At 38.9% G+C, this 17,914-nt stretch overlaps 1 non-coding gene across 1 annotated transcript; it reads left to right on the forward strand.

The window, feature by feature from the left end:
• Positions 1 to 14,757: 14,757 nt before the first annotated feature.
• LOC148570080 (small nucleolar RNA R71) lies at positions 14,758 to 14,865 on the forward strand. Its single transcript, XR_015908987.1, has one exon. It is a non-coding gene; the product is annotated as a small nucleolar RNA R71 (small nucleolar RNA).
• Positions 14,866 to 17,914: the final 3,049 nt, after the last annotated feature.

Raw genomic sequence — 17,914 nt, forward strand, 5'->3', positions numbered from 1 at the left:
CCCCAAGCAACTAAAAATCAAATAGGATAAAAAGAAGATAATATACTATAAATTCCAAAATATCAATGAAACTTAGCTCCAATCAGATGAGCGGGACTTGTAGCTTTTTGCCTCTTGAATAGTTTTGGCATCTCACTTTATCCATTGAAGTTCAGAATGATTGGCATCTATAGGAACTTAGAATTCAGATAGTGTTATTGATTCTCCTAGTTCAGTATATTGATTCTTGAACACAGCTACTTTATGAGTCTTGGTCGTGGCCCTAAGCACTCTGTTTTCCAGTATTACCACCGGATACATACATGCCACAGACACATAACTAGGTGAACCTTTTCAGATTGTGACTCAGCTTTGCTAAAGTCCCCAATTAGAGGTGTCCAGGGTTCTTAAGCACACTCTTCTTTTTTGCTTTGGACCTTGACTTTAACCACTCAGTCTCAAGTTTTCACTTGACACCTTCACGCCACAAGCACATGGTTAGGGACAGCTTGGTTTAGCTGCTTAGGCCAGGATTTTATTCCTTTAGGCCCTCCTATCCACTGATGCTCAAAGCCTTGGATCCTTTTTATTACCCTTTCTTTTTGGTTTTAAGGGCTATTGGCTTTTTGCTCTTGCCTTTTGGTTTAAAGAGCTTTTGGCTTTTTCTGCTTGCTTTTTCTTTTTCTTTCTTCTCTTTTTTTCGCCATTTTTCTTTTTTTTTCGCAAGCTTTTCTCTATTCACTGTTTTTTATTGCTTCAAGAATCATTTTTATGATTTTTCAGATTATCAAATAACATATCTCCTTTTTCATCATTCTTTCAAGAGCCAACATATTTAACATTCATAAACAATAAATTCAAAAGACATATGCACTGTTCAAGCATTCATTCAGAAAACAAAAAGTATTGTCACCACATCAAAATAATTAAATTAGTTTCAAGGATGAATTCGAAATCATGTACTTCTTGTTCTTTTGTAATTAAAACATTTTTCATTTAAGAGAGGTGATGGATTCATAGGACATTCATAGCTTTAAGACATAGACACTTAGATACTAGTGATCATATAATAAGACACAAACATAAATAAACATGAAGCATAAAACCGAAAAACAGAAAAAATAAGAACAAGGAGATTAAGGAACGGGTCCACCTTAGTGAGGGTGGCGTCTTCCTCTTCTTGAAGAACCAATGGTGCTTTTGAGCTCCTCTATGTCTCTTCCTTGTCTTTGTTGCTCCTCCCTCATAGCTCTTTGATCTTCTATAATCTCATGGAGAATGATGGAGTGCTCTTGGTATTCCACCCTTAGTTGTCCCATGTTGGAACTTAATTCTCCTAGGGAGGTGTTGATTTGCTCCCAATAGTTTTGTGGAGGAAAGTGCATCCCCTGAGGTATCTTAGGGATTTCATGGTGAGGAATTTCCTCATGCTCTTGTTGAGGTCCACGATCTCTTGTTGTGCAGTCAAATGCTATACTACTGAGCTATGGACCCTTGAGATGAATCTCTCCATCTCCCATGACTTGGAGGTGGAAGCTTTTGTCTTCTCTTTCCTCTTTCTAGAGGTTTCTCTGGCCTTAGGTGCCATAAATGGTTATGAAAAAAATAAAAAGTAATGCTTTTACCACACCAAACTTAAAAGGTTTGCTCGTTTCCGAGCAAAAAGAAGAAAGAAGTGAGTAGAAGAAGAAGAAAATGGAGGAGATGGAGGGATGTGAGTGGTTCGGCCATGTGTGGGTGGGTTTGGGAGGGGAAAGTGTTGAAGAGGTGATGGAGAAGAGAGAATGAGGTAATTAGTGAAGGGTATTTGGGGAAGAGAGTTATGTAAAGGTGTGAAGAGGAGAGAAGAAGTGGTGGGGATCCTGTGGGGTCCACAGATCTAGTGGGGCCAAGGACTTAACATTCCTGCTCCAATTAGGCGTGTAAAACTCCCTTGTTGTGCAATCCTGGCATTTAACGCCAGACTGCTGCTTGTTTCTGGCGTTAAATGCCAGATAGATGCTTGTTTCTGGTGTTTAAATGCCAGTATGCTCCTCCTCCAGGGTGTGCTGTTTTTAATGCTATTTTTCATTATGTTTTTGATTTTTCAGTAGTTTTTGTGACTCCACATGATCATCAACCTAATAAAACACAAAATAACAAAAAGAAAAGAAAATAGATATGATTAAATAACATTGGGTTGCCTCCCAACAAGCGCTTCTTTAATGTCAATAGCTTGATGATGAGCGGATATTTTATACGCTTTTTGGGGATAATTTCATATAGTTTAGAGTATGTTTTAGTTAGTTTTTAGTCTATTTCTAGTAGTTTTTAGGAAAAATTCATATTTCTGGACTTTACTATGAGTTGTGTGTTTTTCTGTAATTTCAGGTATTTTTCTGGCTGAAATTGAAGGAGCTGAGCAAAAATCTGATTCAGGCTGAAAAAGGACTGCTAATGCTGTTGGATTCTGACCTCCCTGCACTCAAATTGGATTTTCTGGAGCTAGAGAACTCGAAATGGCATGCTTCCAATTGCATTGGAAAGTAGACATCCAGGGCTTTCCAGCAATATATAATAGTCCATACTTTGCACAAGGATAGATGACGTAAACTGGCGTTCAAAGCCAGTTCTCTGCCCAATTCTAGGCGTCCAGCGCCAGAAAAGGATCAAAAACTGGAGTTGAACGCCCAAACTGGCATAAAAACTGGCGTTCAACTCCACAAATGGCCTCTGCACGTGACTCACTTAAATCTCAGCCCCAGCACACACCAAGTGGGCCCCAGAAGTGGACCTCTGCATCATCCATCATAGTCCACTCATATTTTGTAACCCTAGGCTACTAGTTTAGTATTTAAACAACTTTTAGAGACTTATTTTGTATCTCATGACATTTCAGATCTAAACTTGGTATTCTCTGACGGCATAAGTCTCTAAACCCCATTGTTGGGGGTGAGGAGCTCTGCTGTGTCTCGATGAATTAATGCAAGTATTTCTGTTTTCCATTCAAACACGCTTGTTCCTATCTAAGATGTTCATTCGCGCTTAACTGTGATGGAGGTGATGAGCTGTGACATTCATCACCTTCCTCAAACCATGAACGTGTGCCTGACAACCACCTCCGTTCTATATACGATTGAATGAGTATCTCTTAGATTCTTTAATCATAATCTCCGTGGTATAAGCTAGAACTGATGGCAGCATTCATGAGAATCCGGAAAGTCTAAACCTTGTCTGTGGTATTCCGAGTAGGATTCAAGGATTGAATGACTGTGATGCGCTTCAAACTCTTGAAGGCTGGGCGTTAGTGACAGACGCAAAAGGATAGTAAATCCTATTCCAACCGGATCGAGAACCAACCGGTTATTAGCCGTGCTGTGACAGAGCGCGTGAGCGTAGTTTTCACTGGGAGGACGGAAGGTAGCCATTGACAACGGTGATCCACCAACACACAGCTTGCCATAGGAGGGCGTGCGTGCGTGAATCAGAAGACAGAGGAAAGCAGAGATTCAGAAGACAAAGCATCTCCAAAACTCCAACATATTCTCCATTACTGCACAACAAGTAATCTTTAATTTATGTTCTCTTGGTTATTCACAATTCAACTGATAAACATAATTGACTTCCTGACTAAGATTTACAAGATAACCATAGATTGCTTCAAACCAACAATCTCCGTGGGATTCGACCCTTACTCACGTGAGGTATTACTTGGACGACCCAGTGCACTTGCTGGTTAGTGGTACAAGTTGTGAAAAGTGTGATTCACAATTCGTGCACCAAGTTTTTGGCGCCGTTGCCGGGGATTGTTCGTGTTTGAACAACTGACGGATTATTTTGTTGCTTAGATTAGGAAAAATTTTTCTTTTTTTGGTTTAGAGTCTTTTATTATTTATCCCTTGTTAAAATACTTTAAACTTATAGCTCAGTTATTTAGAACGTGGTGTTTATGTTCATGATAATTGGCTATCATATTTTTTAAAACCTTTTTCAAAAATAATTTTTCTATTAAATCCTGTGCCAAACTTTAAGTTTGGTGTTTTCAAAAATAATCTTTCTTAAAATTTTTGAAGGTCCCATAACTCATTTGGCTAGAGCGTTAATCTGTGTTCTTGGTAATTGGGTTAGAGTCTTTTATATTCTTTTCAAAACCTTCTTTTTCATAAATAATATTTTCTCTATTAAATTTTGTGCCAAACTTAAAGTTTGGTGTTTTCTTGTTGATTTCCCTTTGGTTTTCGAAAATTTTGGTTTGGTTTTCTAAAAATTTTAAGTTTGGTGTTCTTTCTTCATGTTCTTGTGTTCTTGTGAGTCTTCAAAGTGTTCCTGAGTTTTCCTTGTGTCTTGATCTTAAAATTTTTAAGTTTGGTGTTCCTTGGTATTTTCCCTCCAAATTTTTCGAAAACAAGGAGCATTTGATCTAAAAATTTTAAATCTTGTACTATCTTATTGTTTTTCTCTCTCCTCACTAAATTCAAAAATATCTTTTCAAAATATCTCTTCTAACTTCCTAACCTCTTATCTTTTCAAAATTTATTCCAACTAACTAACTAACTTTTTGTTTGTTTCTTAACTTTTTCAAAACTACCTAACTAACTCTCTCTCTCTAATTTTCGAAAATATCTTCCCTCTTTTTCAAAAATTTCTATTTTTTTTTAATTATTTTTATCTTTTTTTTTTTACGAAAAAAAAATTTATTTCAAAATTCAAATTCTTTTTAGTTATTTTATTTTATTTAAGTGTTTACTTCTTATAAAATAAAATAAATAAAAAGATAAATCAGTCCAAGTTATATCCATACATCCATCATGGACATAAGTGGAAATGAACAGTCCAGGAGGACTCTGGGGTCATATTCTAACCCCTCTACTGCTTCATATGGGAGTAGCATATGCATACCCTCCATTGGAGTTAGTAGCTTTGAGTTGAATCCTCAGCTCATTATCATGGTGCAGCAAAGCTGCCAGTATTCCGGTCTTCCACAGGAAGAACCTACAGAGTTTCTGGCACAATTTTTACAAATTGCTGACACAGTACATGATAAGAAAATAGATCAGGATGTCTACAGACTATTACTGTTTCCATTTGCTGTAAAAGATCAAGCTAAGAGGTGGTTAAATAACCAACCTAAGGCCAGCATAAGAACATGAAAACAGCTGACAGAAAAATTCCTGAATCAGTATTTCCCTCCAAAAAGGATGACACAGCTAAGGCTGGACATCCAAGGCTTTAAGCAAGGAGATAATGAATCTCTTTATGATGCCTGGGAGAGATACAGAGAGATGCTACGAAAATGCCCCTCTGAAATGTTTTCAGAGTGGGTTCAGTTAGACATCTTCTACTATGGGCTTGCAGAAGGAGCTCAGATGTCTTTAGATTACTCAGCTGGTGGATCTATCCATATGAGAAAGACAATTGAAGAAGCTCAAGAGCTCATTGATACAGTTGCCAGGAATCAGCATCTGTATCTAAGCAGCAACCCTTCCATGAATGAAGAGGTTAAAACAGTAACTGCTGAATTCAGTACTGTAAAACAAGCTGCTGAATTCAATCAGCAATTAGATTTTCTAACAAAGCAGCTAGCTGAATTCAAAGACAGGTTACAGGAGACAAGGATAGCTAATATACATATGGACGAACAGTTTAAGCAAACAAAGCAGCAGCTATCAAAGCAAATAGCAGAAGAATGCCAAGCAGTTCAATTAAGAAGTGGGAAAACATTAAATACCCCTCCTCAAGGCATCAAAAATTCAAGAAATGAGCGACCCACCAAAGATTCCCCTGAGGACAGTAAGAGCCCAGGGAAAAATAATTCTGGCACTAAAACGCCAGAAAATGGGTGGAAGGCTGGCGCTGAACGCCCAGACCATGCCCAAAAGTGGCGTTCAGCGCCAGAAACAAGGCAGGATTGGCGTTCAACGCCAGAAATGGGCAAGAATCTGGCGTTGAACGCCCAAATGGGGCAGAATCCAGCATTGAACGCCCAAAATGGGCACATTTCTGGCGTTCAGGCGCCAAGAACAGACAGTGAGCTGGTGTCTAACGTCACTCCAGCTTCTGACTCTGGTACTCAATTGCCAGTGAGGGATCAGACACACACAAGTGCTGATAACAACCCCTCTAAAAAGGCTTCTTTAACCACTAAGGTTGAGGAATATAAAGCCAAGATACCTTATCCTCAAAAACTCCGGAAAGAGGAGCAGGATAAGCAATTTGCTCGCTTTGCAGATTATCTAAGGACTCTTGAAATAAAGATTCCTTTTGCAGAGGCACTTGAGCAAATACCTTCTTATGCCAAGTTCATGAAAGAGATCTTGAGTCATAAAAAGGAGTGGAGAGAAACAGAAAGAGTTCTCCTCACTGAAGAATGCAGTGCAGTCATTCTGAAAAGCTTTCCTGAAAAGCTTAAAGACCCTGGGAGTTTTCTGATACCATGCATATTGGAAGGTGATTGCACCAAGACAGCTTTATGCGATCTTGGGGCAAGCATCAACCTAATACCTGCATCCACTATCAGGAAGCTTGGCTTAACTGAAGAAGTTAAACCAACCCGGATATGTCTCCAACTTGCTGATGGTTCCACTAAATACCCATCAGGCGTGATTGAGGACATGATTGTCAGAGTTGGGCCATTCGCCTTTCCCACTGACTTTGTTGTGCTGGAAATGGAGGAGCACAAGAGTGCCACTCTCATTCTAGGAAGACCCTTCCTAGCAACTGGACGATCCCTCATTGACGTCCAACAGGGGGAAATAACCCTGAGAGTCAATGATGACGAGTTCAAGTTGAACGCTGTCAAAGCCATGCAGCATCCAGACACATCAACAGACTGCATGAAAGTTGACCTTATTGACTCTTTGGTAGAAGAGATCAACATGGCTGAGAGTCTCGAATCAGAGTTGGAAGACATCTTTAAAGATGTTCAGCCTGATTTGGAGGATTCAGGGGACATGAAAGAGCCTCTGAACTTTCTTCTGAAAGAGGAAAAACCTCCTAAACCAGAGCTTAAGCCACTGCCACCATCCTTGAAATATGCATTTCTAGGAGAAGGTGACACCTTTCCAGTGATCATAAGCTCTGCTTTAAATTCACAGGAAGAGGAAGCACTTATTCAAGTGCTAAGGACACACAAGACAGCTCTTGGGTGGTCCATAGGTGACCTTAAGGGCATAAGCCCAGCTAGATGCATGCACAAAATCCTACTGGAGGATAATGCCAAACCAGTGGTTCAACCACAGAGGCGGCTAAATCCAGCCATGAAGGAAGTGGTGCAGAAAGAGGTCACCAAATTACTAGAGGCTGGGATTATTTATCCCATTTCTGATAGCCCCTGGGTGAGCCCTGTTCAAGTCGTCCCAAAAAAGGGAGGCATGACAGTGATTCATAATGAAAAAAATGAACTGGTTCCTACAAGAACAGTTACAGGGTGGCGCATGTGTATTGACTACAGAAGGCTCAATACAGCCACCAGAAAGGATCATTTTCCTTTACCATTCATAGACCAGATGCTAGAGAGACTAGCAGGTCATGATTATTACTGCTTTTTGGATGGCTACTCAGGCTATAACCAGATTGCAGTAGATCCCCAGGATCAAGAGAAAACAGCATTCACATGTCCATCCGGAGTGTTTGCTTATAGAAGGATGCCCTTTGGGCTATGCAATGCACCTGCAACCTTCCAGAGATGCATGCTCTCTATTTTCTCTGATATGGTGGAAAAATTTCTGGAAGTCTTCATGGATGACTTCTCAGTATATGGAGACTCATTCAGCTCCTGTCTTGATCACCTGAAACTTGTTCTGAAAAGATGCCAAGAAACCAACCTAGTTTTAAACTGGGAAAAGTGTCACTTCATGGTGATTGAAGGAATTGTTCTTGGGCATAAAATCTCAAACAAGGGAATAGAGGTGGATCAAGCAAAAATAGAGGTAATTGAAAAATTACCACCACCTGCCAATGTTAAGGCAATCAGAAGCTTTCTGGGGCATGCAGGATTCTATAGGAGGTTTATAAAGGATTTTTCAAAAATCGCAAAACCTCTAAGCAATCTGCTAGCTGCTGACACGCCATTTGTGTTTGACACAGCATGCCTGCAGGCGTTTGAAACGCTGAAAGCTAAGCTGGTCACAGCACCAGTCATTTCTGCACCAGACTGGACATTGCCATTTGAGTTAATGTGTGATGCCAGTGATCATGCCATTGGTGCAGTATTGGGACAGAGGCATGACAAGCTTCTGCATGTCATTTATTATGCCAGTCGTGTTCTAAATGATGCCCAGAAAAATTACACAACCACAGAAAAAGAACTACTTGCAGTGGTTTACGCCATTGACAAGTTCAGATCATACTTAGTAGGATCAAAAGTGATTGTGTATACTGACCATGCTGCTCTTAAATATCTACTCACAAAGCAGGATTCAAAACCCAGGCTCATCAGATGGGTATTGCTTCTGCAAGAGTTTGATATAGAAATAAGAGACAGAAAAGGGACAGAGAACCAAGTGGCTGATCATCTGTCCCGGATAGAGCCAGTGGAAGGGACGTCCCTCCCCTTTCTTGAGATCTCTGAGACGTTCCCTGATGAGCATCTATTTTCCATTCAGGAAGCACCATGGTTTGCCGATATTGCAAACTATAAAGCTGCAAGGTTCATACCCAAGGAGTACAATAGAATACAAAAGAAGAAATTAGTTACTGATGCAAAGTACTACTTGTGGGATGAACCCTATCTCTTTAAGAGATGTGCAGACGGAATTATCCGTAGGTGTGTCCCCAGAGAGGAAGCACAGAGAATCCTATGGCATTGCCACGGATCTCAATATGGAGGCCATTTTGGAGGTGAGCGAACAGCCACCAAGGTCCTCCAATGTGGCTTCTATTGGCCCACACTCTATAAAGATTTCCGAGAGTTTGTACGTAATTGTGACAGTTGCCAAAGAGCTGGTAACCTGCCTCATGGTTACGCCATGCCTCAACAAGGGATCTTGGAAATAGAGTTGTTTGATGTATGGGGAATTGACTTCATGGGACCTTTTCCACCATCATATTCAAACACTTATATTCTGGTGGCAGTTGACTATGTATCAAAATGGGTCGAGGCTATTGCCACACCCACCAATGATACTAAAACAGTGCTAAAGTTCCTCCAGAAACATATCTTTAGCAGGTTTGGTGTCCCTAGAGTGTTAATCAGTGATGGGGGCACTCACTTCTGCAATAAACAGCTTTACTCTGCCATGGTTCGGTATGGAATTCGCCACAAAGTGGCCACACCATATCATCCACAAACCAATGGGCAAGCTGAAGTCTCTAACAGAGAATTAAAGAGAATCCTGGAACGGACAGTAAATACCCGTAGAAAGGATTGGGCAAGGAGCTTGGATGATGCTCTGTGGGCTTACAGAACAGCATTCAAGACCCCTATAGGGACCTCTCCATACCAACTCGTGTATGGTAAGGCATGCCACTTGCCCGTGGAACTGGAACATAAGGCCTACTGGGCAACCAGATTCCTAAACTTTGATGCCAAATTAGCAGGAGAAAAAAGATTGCTCCAGCTAAATGAGCTAGAGGAGTTCAGATTCACAGCTTTCGAAAATGCCAAGCTATATAAAGAAAAATAAAAAAAGTGGCATGACAGAAAGCTGTCATCTAGAATCTTTGAACCAGGACAGAAGGTTCTGTTGTTTAACTCTAGACTCAGGCTATTCCCCGGGAAACTGAAATCCCGGTGGAGGGGACCATACGTGATTACAAGTGTATCACCATATGGTTATGTGGAGCTTCAAGATATTGATTCTGATAAGAAGTTCATTGTCAATGGACAGAGAATCAAGCATTATCTTGAAGGCAACACTGAGCAAGAATGCTCAAGGCTGAAGCTAGATTAAAAGCTCAGCAAAGTCCAGCTAAGGACAGTAAAGAACCGCTTGTTGGGAGGCAACCCAATTTTTATTTATTCTCATGATTTTTCATGTTTTATTAGGTTCATGATCATGTGGAGTCACAAAATAAATATTAAAAATTGAAAACGGAATCAAAAACAGCAGAAGAAAAATCACACCCTGGAGGAAGCACCTGTCTGGCGTTCAACGCCAGAACAGAGCATGGTTCTGGCGTTCAACGCCAGAAATGGCTAGTAAATGGGCGTTGAACGCCCAAAATGGGCACCAACCTGGCGCTGAACGCCCAGAGTTGTGTGCAATTCCCTCTTCTTTTGCTCGAGGGCGAGCAACATTCTAAGTTTGGTGTGGTAAAACAATTATGTAAAGGATCTATAGCTCAGTGGTAGAACATGTGGCTGCAAATCAAGAGATACCTCAGGGGATGCACTTCCCTCCACATAATTATTGGAAGCAACTGAGGATAGAAATACCAAAAATCACTAGGAATCAAGCCACAAAGGCAAGGAAGAGACATAAAAGAGCTCAAGAACATCATTGGTGCCTCAAGAAGGAAATGCCATCATCACTAAGGTGGACTCATTCCTTGTTCTTACTTTCTCTGTTTTTCGTTTTCTCTATGATAAGTGCTTATCTATGTCTGTGTCTTCATTACATGATCATTAGTAGTAATTAGTGTCTAGTTTGATTTTATCTCCAATTAAGCTATAGTTTATTTTTCTCATCATCATTAAACATGAATAAAATAGTAGATCTTTTGAATAAGAAGCAATAAAATTTCGAGTTTAAATAAAACAAATTCTAATTGGTTAAATGTGGTGGCAATGCTTTCTGTCTTCTGAATGAATGCTTGAACAGTGCATATGTCTTTTGAATTTGTTGTTTAAGACTGTTAAATATGTTGGCTCTTGAAAGAATAATGAACATGAGACATGTTATTGATTATCTGAAAAATCATCAAAATGGTTCTTGAAGCAAGAAAAAGCAGCAAAGAACAAAGCTTGCAGAAAAAAAAAAAAAAGCAAAAGCAAGCAGAAAAAGCCAATAACCCTTAAAACCAAAAGGCAAGGGCAATTAAAAAGGATCCCAAGGCTTTGAGCATCAGTGGATAGGAGGGCCTAAAGGACTGAAATCCTGGTCTAAGCGGCTAAACCAAGCTGTCCCTAACCATGTGCTTGTGGCGTGCAGGTGTCAAGTGAAAACTTGAGACTGAGCGGTTAAAGTCAAGGTCCAAAGCAAAAAGAAGAGTGTGCTTAAGAACTCTGGACACCTCTAATTGGGGACTTTAGCAAAGCTGAGTCACAATCTGAAAAGGTTCACCCAGTTATGTGTCTGTGGCATTTATGTATCCGGTAGTAATACTGGAAAACAAAGTGCTTAGGGCCACGGCCAAGACTCATAAAGAAGCTGTATTCAAGAATCATCACACTGAACTAAGAGAATCAATAACACTATCTGAATTCTGAGTTCCTATAGATGCCAATCACTCTGAGCTTCAATGGATAAAGTGAGATGCCATAACTGTTCAGAAGCAAAAAGCTACTAGTCCCGCTCATCTAATTAGAATCTGAGCTTCAATCAAAAACACTGAGATATTATTGCTTCTCAACCTATTAGTCTTCTATTTTATTTGTCTAGTTGCTTGAGGACAAGCAACAGTTTAAGTTTGGTGTTGTGATGAGCGGATATTTTATACGCTTTTTGGGGATAATTTCATATAGTTTAGAGTATGTTTTAGTTAGTTTTTAGTCTATTTCTAGTAGTTTTTAGAAAAAATTCATATTTCTGGACTTTACTATGAGTTGTGTGTTTTTCTGTAATTTCAGGTATTTTTCTGGCTGAAATTGAAGGAGCTGAGCAAAAATCTTATTCAGGCTGAAAAAGGACTGCTAATGTTGTTGGATTCTGACCTCCCTGCACTCAAATTGGATTTTCTGGAGCTACAGAACTCGAAATGGCATGCTTCCAATTGCATTGGAAAGTAGACATCCAGGGCTTTCCAGCAATATATAATAGTCCATACTTTGCACAAGGATAGACGACGTAAACTGGCGTTCAACTCCAGTTCTCTGCCCAATTCTAGGCGTCCAGCGCCAGAAAAGGATCAAAAACTGGAGTTGAACGCCCAAACTGGCATAAAAACTGGCGTTCAACTCCACAAATGGCCTCTGCACGTGACTCACTTAAATCTCAGCCCCATCACACACCAAGTGGGCCCCAGAAGTGGACCTCTGCATCATCCATCATAGTCCACTCATATTTTGTAACCCTAGGCTACTAGTTTAGTATTTAAACAACTTTTAGATACTTATTTTGTATCTCATGACATTTCAGATCTAAACTTGGTATTCTCTGACGGCATGAGTCTCTAAACCCCATTGTTGGGGGTGAGGAGCTCTGCTGTGTCTCGATGAATTAATGCAAGTATTTCTGTTTTCCATTCAAACACGCTTGTTCCTATCTAAGATGTTCATTCGCGCTTAACTGTGATGGAGGTGATGAGCTGTGACACTCATCACCTTCCTCAAACCATGAACGTGTGCCTGACAACCACCTCCGTTCTATATACGATTGAATGAGTATCTCTTAGATTCTTTAATCAGAATCTCCGTGGTATAAGCTAGAACTGATGGCAGCATTCATGAGAATCCGGAAAGTCTAAACCTTGTCTGTGGTATTCCGAGTAGGATTCAAGGATTGAATGACTGTGACGCGTTTCAAACTCTTGAAGGCTGGGCGTTAGTGACAGACGCAAAAGGATAGTAAATCCTATTCCAACCGGATCGAGAACCAACCGGTGATTAGCCGTGCTGTGACAGAGCGCGTGAGCGTAGTTTTCACTGGGAGGACGGAAGGTAGCCATTGACAACGGTGATCCACCAACACACAGCTTGCCATAGGAGGGCGTGCGTGAATCAGAAGACAGAGGAAAGCAGAGATTCAGAAGACAAAGCATCTCCAAAACTCCAACATATTCTCCATTACTGCACAACAAGTAATCTTTAATTTATGTTCTCTTGGTTATTCACAATTCAACTGATAAACATAATTGACTTCCTGACTAAGATTTACAAGATAACCATAGATTGCTTCAAACTAACAATCTCCGTGGGATTCGACCCTTACTCACGTGAGGTATTACTTGGACGACCCAGTGCACTTGCTGGTTAGTGGTACGAGTTGTGAAAAGTGTGATTCACAATTCGTGCACCACTTGACAGTTAGCTCTCATGGAGCCTCATAGATAATCAGAGCAAGGTTGGAACCTCCTAACACCAAACTTAGAGTTTGAATGTAGGGGTTCAACACCAAACTTAGAGTTTGACTGTGGGGGCTTTGGTTGACTCTGCAGTGAGAGAAGATTTTCATGCTTCCTCTCCATGTTTACAGAAGGAGATCCTTGAGTTTTAAATATAAGGTTGTCCTCATTCAGTTGAAGGACCAACTCTCCTTTGTCCACATCAATCGTAGCTCTTGCTATGGCTAGGAAGGATCTTCCAAGGATGATAGATTCATCTTCTTCCTTCCCAGTGTCTAGGATTATGAAATTAGCAGGGATGTAAAGGCCTTCAACCTTTACTAGCACGTCCTCTACTAGTCCATAAGCCTATTTTCTTGAGTTGTCTGCCATCTCTAATGAGATTCTGGCAGCTTGCACCTCAAAGATCCCAAGTTTCTCCATTACAGAGAGTGGCATTAAGTTTATTCCTGACCCTAGGTCACACAGAGCCTTCTCAAAGGTCATGGTGCCTATGTCACAGGGAATTAAGAATTTACCAGGATCCTGTTTCTTTTGAGGTAATTTCAGTCTATCCAAAGCATTTTGTTCATTGGTAAGCAAGGAAGGTTCATCTTCCCAAGTCTCATTACCAAATAATTTGGCATTAAGCTTCATGATTGCACCAAGGTATTTAGCAACTTGCTCTTCAGTAATGTCCTCATCCTCTTCAGAGGATGAATACTCATCAGAGCTCATGAAGGGTAAAAGGAGGTTTAATGGAATCTCTATGGTCTCTAGATGAGCCTCAGATTCCTTTGGTTCCTCAAAGGAAAACTCCTTATTGGTCAGAGGACGTCCCATGAGGTCTTCCTCATTGGGATTCACGTCCCCCTCCTCCCTTGTAGGTTCGGCCATGATGGTCAAATCAATGGCCTTGCACTCTCTCTTTGGATTTTCTTCTGTGTTGCTTGGGAGAGTACTAGGAGGAGTTTCAGTGACCCTTTTACTCAGCTGGCCCACTTGTGCCTCCAAATTTCTAATGGAGGACCTTGTTTCATTCATGAAACTTAAATTGGCCTTAGATAGATCAGAGACTATATTTGCTAAGCTAGATGGATTCTGCTTAGAATTCTCTGTCTGTTGCTGAGTGGACGATGGAAAAAGCTTGCTATTGCTAAACATGTTTCTTCCACCATTATTAAAGCCTTGTTGAGGCTTTTTTTGATCCTTCCATGAGAAATTTGGATGATTTCTCCATGAAGGATTATAGGTATTTCCATAGGGTTCACCCATGTAATTCACCTCTGCTATTGCAGGGTTCTCAGGATCATAAGCTTCTTCTTCAGAAGATGCCTCTATAGTACTGTTGGATAATTCCTTCAATCCATTCAGACTCTGAGAGATCATATTGACTATCTGAGTCAATATTTTATTCTGAGCCAATATGGCATTCAGAGTATCAATTTCAAGAACTCCCTTCCTCTGAGGCATCCCATTACTCACAGGATTCCTTTCAGAAGTGTACATGAACTGGTTATTTGCAACCATGTCAATGAGTTCCTGAGCTTCTACAGGCATTTTCTTTAGGTGAATGGATCCACCTGCAGAATGGTCCAATGACATCTTTGATAATTCAGACAGACCATCATAGAATATATCCAGGATGGTCCATTCTGAAAGCATGTCAGAAGGACACTTTTTAGTCAGTTCCTTGTATCTCTCCCAAGCTTCATAGAGGGATTCACCTTCTTTCTGTTTGAAGGTTTGAACATCCACTCTAAGCTTGCTAAGCTTTTGAGGAGGAAAAAACTTGGCTAAGAAAGCTGTGACCAGCTTATCCCAAGAGTTCAGGCTATCTTTAGGTTGAGAGTCCAACCATATTCTAGCTCTGTCTCTTACAGCAAACGGGAAAAGCATAAGCCTGTAGACCTCAGAGTCAACTCCATTAGTCTTAACAGTATCACAGATCTGCAAGAATTCAGTTAAGAACTGAAAAGGATCTTCTGATGGAAGTTCATGAAACTTGCAATTCTGTTGCATCAGAGAAACTAATTGAGGCTTTAGCTCAAAATTGTTTGCTTCAATGGCAGGGATTGAGATGCTTCTTCCATGTAAATTGGAATTTGGTGCAGTAAAGTCACCAAGCATCTTCCTTGCATTGTTATTATTTTCGGCCATGTCTCATTCTTTTTCGAAAATTTCTGTCAGATTTTCTCCAGAGAGTTGTGCTTTAGCTTCCCTTAGCTTTCTCTTCAGAGTCCTTTCAGGTTCAGGATCAGCTTCAACAAGAATGTTCTTATTCTTGTTCCTGCTCATATGAAAAAGAAGAAAACAAAAAAGAAAATATGGAATCCTCTATGTCACAGTATAGAGATTCCTTATGTAAGCATAAGAAGAGAAGAATAGAGGAAGGAAAAGATAAGAATCCAAACACAAAGGGAGAGGAGTGGGTTCGAATTCTTGGGTGGAAGAGAAGTGTTAGTAGATAAATAAATAATTAGAAGGGGATGAGAGATGAGAGAATTTGAAAATTAAATAAAATAAAATAAAAATATTTTTGTTTTTAATTTAAAATCAAAGTTATAATTCAAAAATAAAAAAGAAAAATTAAATTAAATTAAATTAAAGTTTAAAACAATTAGTTAAATAAAAATGAATTTTGAAAAAGATGGAAGAGATTTTCGAAAATTAGAAAGAGAATTAGTTAGGTAGTTTTGAAAAAGATATGATTGAAACAAAAAGATAGGATTAGTTTGAAAAAGATTTGAAAATCAATTTTAAAAAGATAAGAGGTTAGAAAAGATTTTGAAATTGAATTTGAAAAAGATGTGATTGAAACTTATTTTGAAAAAGATTTGAAAAAGAAATTTAAAATGATTTGATTTTGAAAATTAAAGTTGATTACTTGACTAACAAAAAACAAAAAGATATGATTTTAAAATTTAAAGATTGATTTTTTCTTATAAGGCAAGTAACAAACTTAAAATTTTTGAATCAATCACATTAATTGTTAGTGAAGATTTTGAAATTATGAAACAAAATAAGAAAAAGATTTTTGAAAATCAATTTGAAATTTTTGAAAATCATAAAAGAAAAATGAAAAAGATTTGATTTTTGAAAAAGATAGAATTTTTTTTAAATTGAAAATTTGATTTGACTCATAAGGAACAACTAGATTTTAAAAATTTTTGAAAAAGTCAACTCAAATTTTCGAAAATTTATGAGTGAAAAAGGGAAAGATATTTTTTTTATTTTTGAATTTTTAATGATGAAAGAGAAAAATATAAAAAAGACTCAATGCATGAAAAATTTGGATCAAAACACACAATGCATGCAAGAACACTATGAATGTCAAGATGAATACCAAGAACACTTTGAAGATTAAGATGAACATCAAGACTTATTTTTGAAAATTTTTAAGAAAAGAAAAATACGCAAGACACCAAACTTAAAAATTTTTAATGTTGAGACACTAACAAATTGAAAATGCATATGAGAAACAAGAAAAGATGCACAACAAGAAAATGCAAAGATCAAACAAGAAGACTTGTCAAGAACAACTTGAAGATCATGAAGAACACATGCATGAGTTTTCGAAAAATGCACAAATTTTAAGAACATGCAATTAATACCAAACTTATGACTTGACACTAGATTCAAGTAAGAAACATCAAATTATTTTTAGTTTTATGATTTTATTAATTTTTTTTGGATATTTTTCGAAAATTAATTGGAAAAATAAGGATTTCAAAATTTTTAATAGGAATTCCAGGAATCTTGCAATGTTAGTCTAAAGCTCCGGTCCAGGAATTAGACATGGCTCACTAACCAGCCAAGCTTTCAGTAAAAGCTCCGGTCTAAAACACTAGACATGGCCAATAGCCAACCAAGCTTCAGCAGATATTGTCTACCTCCCATGTATACAACAACTATGTGTGTAACTGCCAAATGGGTGAAGATCAACAAGCTCTTGTGATGATAAGTTGAAACTCCGGTCCAAAAGATTAGACATGGCTTTCAGCCAGCCAGGATTCAACAAATCATCATGAAACACTAGAATTCATTCTTAAAAATTATGAAGAAAAATATATTTTTGAAAATATTTATTTTTAAATTTTTTTTCAAAAATAAGAATAATAAAAACAAAAAGCTTAAAATTAAAATAAAATTATCTAATTTGAGCAACAAAATGAATCGTCAGTTGTCCAAACTCGAACAATCCCCGGCAACGGTGCCAAAAACTTGGTTGCGCGGGGATTGTTTGTTCCCCGGCAACGGCGCCAAAAACTTGGTGCGCAGAAATTGTGATCATCAACAATGGCGCCAAAGACTTGGTGCTCTCAAACTTGAATCACACTTTGTCACAACTTCGCACAACTAACCAGCAAGTGCACTGGGTCGTCCAAGTAATAAACCTTACGTGAGTAAGGGTCGATCCCACGGAGATTGTCGGCTTGAAGCAAGCTACGGTCACCTTGTAAATTTCAGTCAGGCGGATTCAAATGGTTATAGAGAATTGATAATTAAAACATAATTAAAATATAAACTAGGATAGAGATACTTATGTAATTCATTGGTGAGAATTTCAGATAAGCGTATAGAGATGTTTTCGTTCCTCCTGAACATCTGCTTTCCTGCTGTCTTCATCCAATCATTCCTACTCCTTTCCATGGCAAGCTGTATGTTGGGCATCACCATTGTCAATGGCTACATCCCGTCCTCTATGTGAAAATGGTCCAATGCGCTGTCACTGCATGGCTAATCATTTGTCGGTTCTCGATCATACTGGAATAAGATTTACTATTCTTTTGCGTCTGTCACTATGCCCAGCACT

The sequence above is a fragment of the Arachis ipaensis genome, chromosome B3 (genome assembly GCF_059453495.1).
Source record: "Arachis ipaensis isolate K30076 ecotype BB chromosome B3, ASM5945349v1, whole genome shotgun sequence".
Taxonomy (NCBI): Eukaryota; Viridiplantae; Streptophyta; class Magnoliopsida; order Fabales; family Fabaceae; genus Arachis; species Arachis ipaensis.